Source organism: Oxyura jamaicensis, chromosome 1, assembly GCF_011077185.1.
Source record: "Oxyura jamaicensis isolate SHBP4307 breed ruddy duck chromosome 1, BPBGC_Ojam_1.0, whole genome shotgun sequence".
NCBI lineage: Eukaryota > Metazoa > Chordata > Aves > Anseriformes > Anatidae > Oxyura > Oxyura jamaicensis.
The window spans coordinates 91672818-91684778 of NC_048893.1; the positions used below are offsets into that span (position 1 = coordinate 91672818).

The 11961-nt window shown below is 42.3% G+C and overlaps 1 protein-coding gene and 1 long non-coding RNA gene across 2 annotated transcripts in view; one reads left to right on the plus strand and one right to left on the minus strand.

Annotated features, from left to right (window-relative positions):
- The window catches only part of LOC118160444, a 21971-nt gene continuing 10010 nt past the window's right edge, over nucleotides 1–11961 (minus strand). Inside the window, exon 2 of the long non-coding RNA XR_004747500.1 lies at nucleotides 1–290. This is a non-coding gene — a long non-coding RNA (uncharacterized LOC118160444). The remainder of the gene's footprint in view (nucleotides 291–11961) is intronic.
- PHLDB2 (pleckstrin homology like domain family B member 2) overlaps nucleotides 3519–11961 on the plus strand; it is a 110710-nt gene continuing 102267 nt past the window's right edge. Inside the window, exon 1 of the mRNA XM_035315139.1 lies at nucleotides 3519–3671. The gene's annotated coding sequence lies outside the window, so the exon portion shown is untranslated. The remainder of the gene's footprint in view (nucleotides 3672–11961) is intronic.

Sequence of the window (11961 nt, forward strand, 5' to 3'; positions counted from 1 at the left end):
TTTTTTTTTTATCATGTTGCTTCTTGCAAATCTGCTTTAAGAAAAGGGAAATAAAAGACTGCCTGAAGGGGTGTTCTTCCCTGCATCAAAGTCATCATCTGGCAGCCTGGGTGGAGAAAAACATACGTTGTTTGTTTGGTGAGGTCTGTAAATAAGAATTAAAGATGATAAAAATATTTTCGTTGAACTTTCTGCTACTGAGCATTCATTTCTGTCTTTGCTCATAACAACTCAGCCCAGGGTTGGGTTTGGGTATTCCTGGGTTGTCTTCCAGCTTGACATTAACAAGCCTAAAATCACAAGTGAAAAGGAGAAACAAAAGGCATCCTTAGAGAGAGGCTGGAGCAGTGGAAAGAAAGGAGGAAACAACTGCTGAAAGGTACGTAGCAGAGATCATGCTGCAGTTTTCCCTTTGAAACCAAAAATTAAGCCTTTTTTTGGTTTGGGGGTTTCTTGAGAACAAATTATTACATTCAAATTATTCAAATTCACCCTTTGAATCACATCCAGTACAAAGTTCATCTGATAAGTTAAATGCAGTTCCATGTTGGTAAAAATGCTGAATTGGATTTGATCATATCCTTTGAAAGACTACCCTGGCAGCAAGTAAAATACAATTTGCCAGACATTTCTTCAGAGGAAAAATAATAATCGCTAGTATGTCAGCCCAAATATTGCATGCCAGAGTTTCTTTCCTATAATTTTGCATTTCTTAGAGGAGTCATTACTTAAACTCTGAAGCATTAGAGACAGATATCTCATCTGTGAGATGGTGCTTAATGCTGGAAAAAAAATGTGCTTTGGTCATCACCAAAACAAAAGCATGCATCGCAGAGATAATCCTCTTCTGGTCCTCCATAAATCTTTCTTGAAAACCACCTTTGATAACAAGATTGTCTGAGGATGAATGCTGCAAGCTGTCTCACCATGTTGCTGCCTTTGTTACACACAACAGATGTGTTCAGAGTGGTGGGCTGGTATTTCTCAAGAATTTTCACCCCCTGTACACTGGATATCTTCAGTGTGTTGCCATACACAGCGTTGACAACGCTTGAAAACAGGCAGATTTTTTGAGGCTGCAAGTTTCGAGACAAATCCAAAACTCAGCGTAGACTTGCTAAAAATGATAGCTTCACAAAGGGAAAATGAGGCTGCTGCTACACTGGTTTCCACTAGCAAAAGCTGAATGTATTTAGAAGCTTCTAATAACTCCTAACAGGTAGTTTATTTTCATTGTACTATGTCTGGAAAGATTTGGTGGTGCCACTTGGATCTTATACACAAGGGGGACTGCTTTCTCAGATGTTTATTAGACTGCTATTTCTTGGAAAGAAATACTGAAAATTAGACCACTAATAAAGTGCTTGTTTATGGCAATAAATGAGATAATTCAAGTCTTTCCTTCTTGTTCTTATCGCCAAGAATTTAGAGTAGGCTTTAGAGTAGTTTAATTTCCCTTCTGCCTTTATTTCCTTCCTCCTGTCTTGGGGCTAGGCTGTTTCCTTTCCAGGGCTGAAGGATAATGCAGGCAGTGTTAATAACATGCACCAAAGAATGAGCTTCTCAAGATCACGATTGTAGTGAAATTCTGTTTACCCCAAAATGAAATGAGCTTGGCCAGTGAATTTGTTCTGTGCTGTTACGATATTCCAGCTCTCTCAGAGCAGAAAAGGCTGTAGAAGCTGTTGCAGCTATGATTCTCTCAGAGAATGAGAAACAAGCTTGAAATTGAGCCTCCAGAGGACACTGGAGCTTCCACTAGAACTATATATGCAGAAGGCTAGCAGGCAGTCAACCTGAAATCCTCATTTTCCCGCTATGCTGGATGTGAGGCTTGGTTAGGGCACTTTGGGAAAACTAAGAACAAAAATCCTTTCTACTGCTTTTATCCTCCCTGAAATGTACCTGTGTGTCCACTGAAGGTGGCTGCTGTCCCCCACCTCCCGGGGGCACAGGTCAGTAGCTGCGGAGGCTCACCAGCATGGTGTACCAGGTCTCTACCTACCCCATCTCTTCTCATTGTTAGAGAGGGGCAGTTGCCCTGCCCTGTTCCCAGGATCTTGCTTTTGGTCTCTGTGGTTTTAATGGTATTCATGGACCTAAGATACCCCTGGAAGTCACAGCAGAGATTTTCTTTGGTGGTATCTCAAGCCTTGCCAAAATCATGAAAAAGTACCAAAGTGGTGAACTGAAATCACATTATCTTTAGGAGAAAAACATGATTTCCTTCTAATATACTGAAAATTATGATGGTGATAATTATGCCTGCCCGGATCAAAGGTGCTGCACTGCTTTCATTAATGCTTGATGGATGCCCCTGCTATGGTACCAAGGACTGCAAAGAAGTAGATCTAAATAGACTAGGGCAAGCAGACTGAAACTGAACCCATGTATGAATATGAAAATGACTTCTGCTAAGTGCAGTGGGTGCATGTGCTACCTCGCTTTTCCTGCAGATGCAAGTGAGACACACCTCCCTGGGGAATGCTGACCCTGAGGTCAAAGCTAGGCTCAAGCGTATGCTCCAAGATACCATCTGTAAGACTTCAGTGTGCCACACCTTACTCTTTTCTTGAAGAATCCTACATGCGGTAGGACAGGAGAGAGAGCAAATGGGTAGTGTCTCATCCTAGGAACCTCAAGTCCATACCCAGACTTCTTTTGTTCCTGTCTTGCTGGATTCTCATCAGTCAGGACATGTCTGCTCTGCCCAGTGATTCTCATTATTAATGCTGGTGCTATTGTTTTCCTAGCTCAGAGGTAGCTGGCACATGTAGTTGTATTCCCCAAGAGAACTTAATTAGATTAGGTATGGCTTTCTGGCTCCAGGTTCAGACAGTGTTCAGACTGACTTTTTTTTTCAGAGCTGATGGGTCTAGGGCTAGTGTAGAAAGCTGTCTTTTAGTTTCAAAAGCACTTAACTACCCTACTGAATTGTTAGCATTGGCAAAACGCCACAAAACAGAACACAGCCCAGGTCCAGCAGGGTGATAGAGGTATTCTTGCTTTGTTTTCTGTCCTTTTGAATAACAACCAAGATGACCACCTGAGATTCAAAGCTTTTGCCATCCTGATCAGGTGACAGCAGGAAACATTAGAACTGAATTTGAGGGAAATATGTACCTTTTTCCTGCGATCTTCTCTTTTGCTGGCCTTCAGTGTACGAAGGTGCTTGTGAAGTAAAGGAAAAGGAGAATGCAGAAAATGCCAAGAATTCTCACATCGTGTTTTCTTTCTGTTAAGTGTCTAAGAGTGAGAAGCTCATAGCAGCATTTCCAGACATGTACTCAGAATATAATTACTCCAAGATGCATTTCGTGCTTGTTTTGCTATTTGGCGAGGGAGTATCCTTCCCTGGGGACATTTTTGGAGTCCTGTTATCATCCAGCCCGATGAGTGGACTTGCTGGTGTTTGTAAAACTCCATTTGTTGTCTTATCTGTTGGCTGTTCTGTTTCAACACACCTTTAGCTCTGGAGTGCTCTTAAACATTGCAGACATACTAGGTGAAACAGTCTTCCTTTGAAATGGGACTGCAGCACTTCAACTTAGCAGCGTGGCAGAAGGAATAATAGATGCAGGTGGTGCTTTTCAGAACACATACACCAGTCCGGAGAGACCTGGCAATGACACAGTGTGGAACCGTGTAAGCTTGATACCCCAGTGGGATAGGTAAGTTAGGATCTACCTGCTGAATGAGCTTTTTTGGGGGGTGGTATTGGAGATGTAAGGGTATTGCGGGTTTCAGAAGGAGCACTTGGAAAGGATTTGAAATCAAGCCACTGCGTTGCATTTGCTGTGCTGGAGGAGAAGGTCACTAGAGACAGTTAATAAAGCTCTAGCTGCTGAGCTCACCAAACATTCTTCCAGTTCAATGGCCTATGCAGAATGATGTGTTTAGTCAATGTTTAATTCCTAAGCAACAAATGGTGATTGTCATACTGGAAGGCACTTGCGATGTTGACTGAAGCAGTGGAGGCCAAGGATTAAAAAGGTCGTGTGGGGAGATCCCTTCTGCAGCCTCAAAGCTTTCTCCTCCAGGTCAGGTCCCTTCACAGCACGAGGAACACATGCTGCTTTCCAGTAAGAAAACAAGCCAATACATCTAGTACTGAAAATTGATTGGGGCTGTTTCTGGCAATAAACTAGGTAGTTAAAATCTTTCCTTCTTGTGTTGTTGCTTCGGCCCGCGGGAGAGGCAGACCGTGGGCCCTCAGCGTGAGGGGAAAGGTGCAGCAGCAGTCGGAGGCCGAGGACCCCCTACCTGTACAGCCAGGGTTTGGCAAGGAGATGCATAGAGAGCTGCCCACAGAGCCACAGGGAGACCTGGGTCACTGATGGGATGCCAGGTAGAAAGCTTAAGCTTTCCTGTTGCATCAATCTGGAAAGAAAAGAGCCCTCTCCTCGCAGCTGAGAGCCTCTAAGCCTGCCTCACTGTTTTCCAAACTCTGCCTGCACTGAAGCTGGTACCTACCTGTTGTCTTAGCAAACAGCTTGCTCTTAAAAAGCCATAACCCTTGTGTCAAGCACAGATTTTAAGGCAAGTGAGGTGCTTCCTACTGAGGATAATTCTAGGTTACTGCCACACCTGCTGGAGTTTTTCTTACACGTGGCAACTTGGTGCTGAAAGGGCAGGCATGTCCAGGTCTGCAGGCTCTGAGCAGTGGCTATCTAAGGCTGTTTATCCCTAAGTCTGGCCTGTGCTTGTCTGAAGCAGCTTGTTCCAAGGACTGTTAGCTCAGGCTCTGCGTGGGGGTGATGCTCCCTCCTCCTCAGAGACCAGCTCAAAGCATGGTCCAGGCATATGGGATTGACTTGGCTGTTCTTAGACATGTGTCAAAGGGGACCTGTATGGGGATCCTCTCTGCATAGATACTAGGAGGATCAGGCTGTTTTGTCCTTTATTTTCCACAACATGTACGTACATCGACATGTACAACAGCAAAGACCATGCTGTGCTTTTCCAGTACTGTCTGGAAAAGTACACTGGGACTTGGAAATAAAAAGAGCAAGTGCCTTTAAAACCACTGCACTTCCCAGCTTGTTATTCAGTATTTGGGTCTGCTACATCTTGAAGGCAGATAAATCTATTTCCAGGTTTTTTGGTAGAATATTAGTGAGCCTGGGCATGTGTAACACAGACCAGAGCTCTGCTTCAGTTTTAGGAGATTAAGGCGAGACTGGGGAGATCATCTTTGATCTACCAATATCTCAGCTGTTTCCCTCTAAAGAGAGGGCAAGGCAGCATGCTAATGGCAGGGCTGATTTGTGGGCTGGGCGCGTGACTGCTTGCATCCCAAATGCTGATTGAAATGCTGATTTAGTGGGGAAACAGGAATACATTTTCATCTATGCAATTTCTAGCTGCAGAATAGGTTGAGTACTAAATTACTGATCTGCGAGGGTTTCAGTCATGGTGGGTTTTTTTTTGCTTGTTTGTTTTTGCTGATGTGTTTGCTCTTGTGAGCATCTAGGGCAGCTTTGTAAAAGTCATCAGATGTGTAGTCTTTGCTTTATTATTATTATTTTTTTTTAGTTTCATGCTGTTTACCTTCAGAATGGGGACTGTAAAGTGGCGTGTCCTATGAGCCAGCATTACTTTGTTTAGTGTATCAGCAGGACCGAGCTGTTCCAGCAGCCAGGGTGCACATTCCAAAGCAATTAGAACAGCTTCATGAGTAAATACTGCTCAGTGGTTGATAAAAATGCCTTTCAGATGTCTTCATAAAACAGATTCAGGTGACCAGCAAAGAATTATCCTTTAATCTTTGCAGTTGAATGTGAAAGTACTTATTCTGATTTTTAACACTTTTTTTTTTTTTTTTTTTTTTTACTTAAAAATTGCTGTGAATTGTAAGTAGCTGCTAATTTGACATGTTGCAATAACCTGCAACAAAGTCTTTTGGGAAAGAAAAGGTGGTGATCAGATTCCCCACCCCATCTGCTTCCCCAGAGTTCCTGCCCTCTCAGCATAACTACACATGCAACTCATTTGATGCTTGGCACAACTGGGAGGATGAAGATTTCTAGGGAGGAGGAACAAGTTGGGGGGATGGAAACCATAAAAAGAGGATTTCCTCTGCCTATAAACTGGCATGTACATTACTGCAACTCATCTAGTAAGCTCAGCACACTAAAGCGTGCTAGTCTCCTGCTCAGAAAGAGCAGCCCTGCTTCCCAAACTTCTTGGGCAAGTAAACACCTTCAGTCCTCAGCTTTTCCTAGGGTTATCCCTTTTCATAGAGCTTTGAATTCCCAACCCCACAACTGTGGTGTAGTCTCTAGTTCCACCAGTTCTTGTATTCCCCCGACTATGAGAACCCCAACCCAAAGAATCCTTTGTGTGCAAACTTAGAGTTACCAATTATGTACTCCAAGCTCAAAGGCAAAGATTTTCTTCCAGAAACATACTTTCAGAAATTACACAACTGTTTTTGGGTGCTATTTTTTTTTTTCCTTTTTGTCTCCCTTGCTTCCCTGTTTTCCTTACCTATCCTCAATACTTATTGGCTAGTGTTACTACTTTCTTTGGATTGATTTGTTTCTCCATGCAGCTGCTTTGTGGTGGATGGGTAGAAGACTATCTCTCTCTCTCTCTCTCTCTCTCTCTATATATATATATATTTAAAAGCAGTTCTGTCTCTGGAGAATTGTACTGTAATTAGCTATATAAGAAGGAAAGCTACACAGGGCACCTCTGGGAATTGCAAGTGTGAAGTTGGAGGAAGTAAGTGAAGAGCAGAGCACTGGTTCTGTAAGTGAGGCGGAAGGCTGAATTTAGAGAGCAATAGAAAAGAAAGCAGAGATGGGCCTAGAGCAAAGCCAGCTGAAATTCAGCCTGGACTCTGCGTTCAGCCAAAGCCCAGATCTGCTTGCTTTGACTGGGTAACTTAAGACGTGCACTTGGACAGTGTTCTTCAGGCCCTTGCCAAGCACAAAGAGCATTAACCTGCTTGAATATGAGGAAGTCAGGCTCATCAATCTACAACCCAAGCCTGTCATATAAGCACACCCTTAACTTTAAGCATGTGTGTAGCCCTAGACTCATACAGTATTTGAAAATGTGTCCTCAGTCTTGTCCTTCATCCCAATGAAGAGAACAGTTTATAGCGAATGTTTTAGGCATAAAATTTCCTTTTGTTCTGCACTGAGGTATCCAAGCAGACAGACATGAAATATACACAGACCTATTTAGTTTCATTCACTTCAGCTAGCAGAAATAGGACTAGCACCAGTGTTTTGTTTTTCTTGTTCTGTTCTGATGTGGTTTTCCTTGGGGAGGGGGGGGGGGGGGGGATTGTATGTGATGTGGTAGTGTGAGCAATGAGCCAAAGAATTGGGCTCAGCAGTTTTCTGTGCATATCCAGTAGGACTGTTGGTGCCACATACCTGGTGAGGTTCCAGATGTGACTGACTATAGATAGGAAGGTATTTCTACTGTCTCTTGCCCAAATGCTTTCCATGCCCCACTTCCTCTTTAAGCCTACTTCCAGCACATCATCTCATGATACCAACTCATGACTGTACCTGCTGGAGCCTAATTCTGCTGGAAACATTGACCACCTCTGTCCTGGACCCTCAAACTTGACATGATATCAGGATTAGTATGGAATATCAGGATTAGCTTCAGGAATACTCTGCTCTGGTGAGGCTGCACCTCGAGTGCTGTGCTCAGCTTTGGGCCCCTCACTACAGGAAGGACATTGAGGCCCTGGAGCATGTCCAGAGAAGGGCAACAAAACTTGTGAAGGGCCTGGAGCTCAAGTCCTCTGAGGAGCAGCTGAGGGGACTGGGGTTGTTTAGTCTGGAGAAGAGGAGGCTCAGGGAAGGCCTTATTGCTCTCTACAGCTTCCTGAAAGGAAGGTGTGAGGAGCTCGGGGTCGGCCTCTTCTCACAGATAACTAGTGATAGGACTAGAGGGAATGACCTCAAGTTGTGCCAGAGGAAGTTTAGCTTGGAAGTACGGAGACGTTTCTTCTCAGAAAGTGTAGTCAAGCACTTGAATGGGTTGCCCAGGAAAGTAATACGATCACTGTCCCTGGGGATGTTTAAGGAAAGGTTGGATGTGGTGCTTAGGGACATGGTTTAGTGGGTGACATTGGTAGTAGGGTGATGGTTGGACCATATGATCTTGGAGGTCTTTTTCCAACCTTAATCTATGATTTGCTGATATTCAGATATGTACAATCTACTTTTCCTGTCCCTGGCTCCTGAGCTAGAGGTCTGTGTATATAAACAAAATGTAGATAGATAATCTATAGATATTTATAGAATTCCATGTGACCTTTTTAAATCTTGAATTATACTGAACAGGGAGGCAACTGTTGGTTATGTTATGAGGCCTTGTTTATGGTATGACTGTCTTCCTCAGTTTGACTCAGAAAACAAATGCTTCCAGAACGAATTGGCTGTGGCTGGGGCTTTGACACCTTTGGGAGCTTCAGTTCTCAAGAAGTGTCTTGGTGCAGGGGGTCTAAACCTAAATGAAGGAAAGTGTGCTGCTAATATGACAATGCTGGAATTGATTAGCTAGCACATTAACAGGTTGAGTTGCTAATCTGCTGTAGATTTTTTTTTTTTTTTTTTTATGTATAAAACTCCTGTTTGGATGTGAAAAACTTCTTTTCCCTAATGACCTTCAGCTGCTTGTTCTGCATGGATTCAAGGTATTTCCTCAATATCTGTGTGAGACCAGCAAGCAGTGTGCTAAGATAACTGAAATGGTATGGCGCTTCCACAGAAATTAGCAGCCAGCTGAGGAACAGTTGGTAAGGTGATCTTATGGGACACTACCAGAGATGGTCATGCTATGAAAAAAATTTTTGACCATATTTTCACTTCTCAGGGAAACCAAGAAAAGCTTCTCAGTCACAATGCCTAGTCACTTCTCCAAATTCCATATATATATATATATATATATATATATCGAGTTTCTGCTTTTCCTTCCTGTTTGTTGAGAAACTTGGCCTTCTCCACCCCCTTAAATGATGATTTGATCATATATTCATAGTATCCATGGTGGTTTTCTTGCACTTTTTGTATGTGATGCTAAGTAACTCTGGTGTATGCATACTTCTTCTAGAACAGTAGGCAGCTGCTTGCTTTTCCCATGTCCCAGATGCCTGTAGTTTCAATTTATAATGGGGATTTTGATCTCTGAGTTTCCATGAAACAGCTGCATGCTTTTCAGACGTAACAAGTCATGAGGTATAGACAATGCTGGAGGACAAGAGGTAATGTATTTGTGGTAAAAAAAGCCTAGAGGAAGATCGAGTCAGAGTTCCTTTGTAGAAAATCTTTGCAAAACAGGTGTTTCACATGCAATCACAGAATATTCATTGGATCTTTTATCCCGCGTGTGGCTAATAGTTGAATTTTTGGGGAGACAAACCTCTCTGGCTACCTGTTCACAAGGAAAGTTGTGGAGTTCAACAGTGATAGGCTGGAACTAAAAGCCTCAAACAAATTTAGTATCTTATAAGCCTGATGGCTTCCCTCTTATGCATACTTCGTAACAGTGCTATGGTGCTTGCTTCTAATCTGGAGAATTTATTTTCAGTATCTGTTGACAAATCTCACCATTTTAATTTCAGGTGGAGCTTTAACACTGTTTTTAATATTGCTTCCCATTATTGCTCTCCACCCTGGTCTCCAACCACTTCATCTCCTTTAAGTTCACTTACATTCTAGAATATTTTTTTGGAAGTTAGGTATTCAGGGAGAAGTAACAAAAAGAAGTCTTTGCAGCATCCTCTGATGTTTAACAAAAGGTTAACAAATCCTAAAAATAGCTCCTCAAAGCTGTGTGAAACTTTAGGATTTCAGGCCAGGTTTGCATTTTTCAAATTCTTGCTTTACCTTATTTGGCCATGCAAAATGGGATCCAGAGGTCCCTGGGGACCCAACTGTACAGCAATGGGGCTTTGTTAAGATGAAAGTATGTGCCTTTTTACTTCAGAGACATATTGCTAAATATGGGTTTTGTTAATAACAAATGAGGCTGCTTTCTGGCAGTGTTACAGCTCCCCCACGTCCCTCAAGTTAAAAAGGCAAACTCACAGCAGCACTTCAGCATCAAGCTCGGTACCTTTGACAGAGACTGAATCAAAAGCTGTGGGGTACTGGAGGGATATGCTAACACTGACAGTGATGAAACGTGCTTTGATTTCAGTGAGAAAAAGTTTGGGTACATAATATCTAGGCTTACATATAATAAAGACTTAAAATTAAACTAAGCAGGCCAGAGGATTAGAGATGGGTATTTCTGTGAGCTGAGACCGTATATTGTCATCTTCCTTTTTTGTTATATTTTCCTTTTTTAGTCCTTTTCTGTCAACAACTATCCTCAATCTGAAAAATACCAGTAGGCAATACAAGGTAGCAAAATAATACGCATAGCTTTAGGGAATAAATATTGACTTAGGATCTGATATTGGTTGAGTGTTACAATTTAGGTGTGCCTTATCAAATGTAACTCTGACAAATGGAGAAATATCAGGCTACAAAACCTCTGCAAGCTCACCTTTTATCACCTTTTTTTTTCATATTTACAGGAGTTGTGACTAAAATACTGCCTCTCAGTGCTGTAAGCTTGAAAACTGCTGGCACTTACTAGGGCTGGGGGGGAGAGCATGATAGAGACAGTAATGAAAAAGCATAGACTTAAAAAAGGATGTTGTATATAACATTAACTGTGTGACCACATTTTAAATCTATAAACAAAATTAGGGTTTTTGTGTTTAAAATGTTGTATTTGCTCCGATGTGACGATACAAACTAGATCCCCATGCTAGTTAACAGAGATTGAGCTCATCAGAAATTATTACAGGCCCAACTCCTTATAGATGTGTTACTCAGGCTCTCTGCTCACAAAGGAAATTCAAGCCACTGTTTTGTTGTTTTCTCTAAATTCTTTTATTGAATGTGACTTCAGGTGAAACATCCCAGAAAGGCTGAGACAACAGGTCCCAATGAGATGTTGATTAGGACGACATCACATCTCGAGCTTGGTTGCCTCACAAGCTTTTGCACTTGATGAATAGTCAAATGCTTTTCAGATATGTTGAAAAGTTAAGTTGGCCCCAAGAGCTTGCAGGCATGCTGATGACACTGTGTGTGTAGATGCAGCTGCATCGTGAGTAGAAGCAGATGGGGATCAATCACACGACGGCTGCAACAGTGTCTTGATATCTGTTCTTGAGAAAGGCACTTGGAAATTAGTCGTCCCCACGTGTGTTTAGATATTACCACCTGGACTGTATGAACGTTTCAAGTAGAGGTGGCTGAAATTTTCTTATGAGAAGAGTCTCACCAGAAAAGGATTTTACTGAAAAATAAACTTCACGTGAAAATGGAAAACTCATCCTGGACAGTTATTTTGGGGTTTTCTGGCTCTGTGTAAAAAATATTTTCCGTGAAAAGAGAAGATTTTGAAAGTTAAGGAGTTTTGCCTTCAGACTTCCTGTGAATATTTGTACTTTGTGGTGGGATGGAGGATGAGGATGTTGGTTCCCAGAAGCATTGTGTGAATTCAAGTCTTGACAGTGCTTTGAACATGTGCAGTGTTACAAAACCTCTGTTATTTTTGATGTGAATGATGTTCTCAGTCATTTTTTGAATGTTTTGAAAGCCAAAGCAAAGATCTCCACAAAAAGCCATATGCTGGCATTCCTGCTGGAATGCACTTGTGTGTCCAAGGGCAACAACATTACTGCCCACTGATCTTTGGTTTTCAGTGTCCTGCTCTGTACCTGAACAGTGCTGGAAGGAGTGAATGGCTTCAGCTGGAGCTGCAGATGTTTCAGGGCTATCTCAAGTTATGCCCAGGGCTCTACAACAGGATTAGAGACTTTTTTTTTTCTTCTTCTCTTCTCTTCTCTTCTCGTCTCTTCTCCTCTCTTCTCTCTTCTTTCCTTTCTCTTCTCTCTTCTCTCTTCTCTCTTCTCTCTTCTCTCTTCTCTCT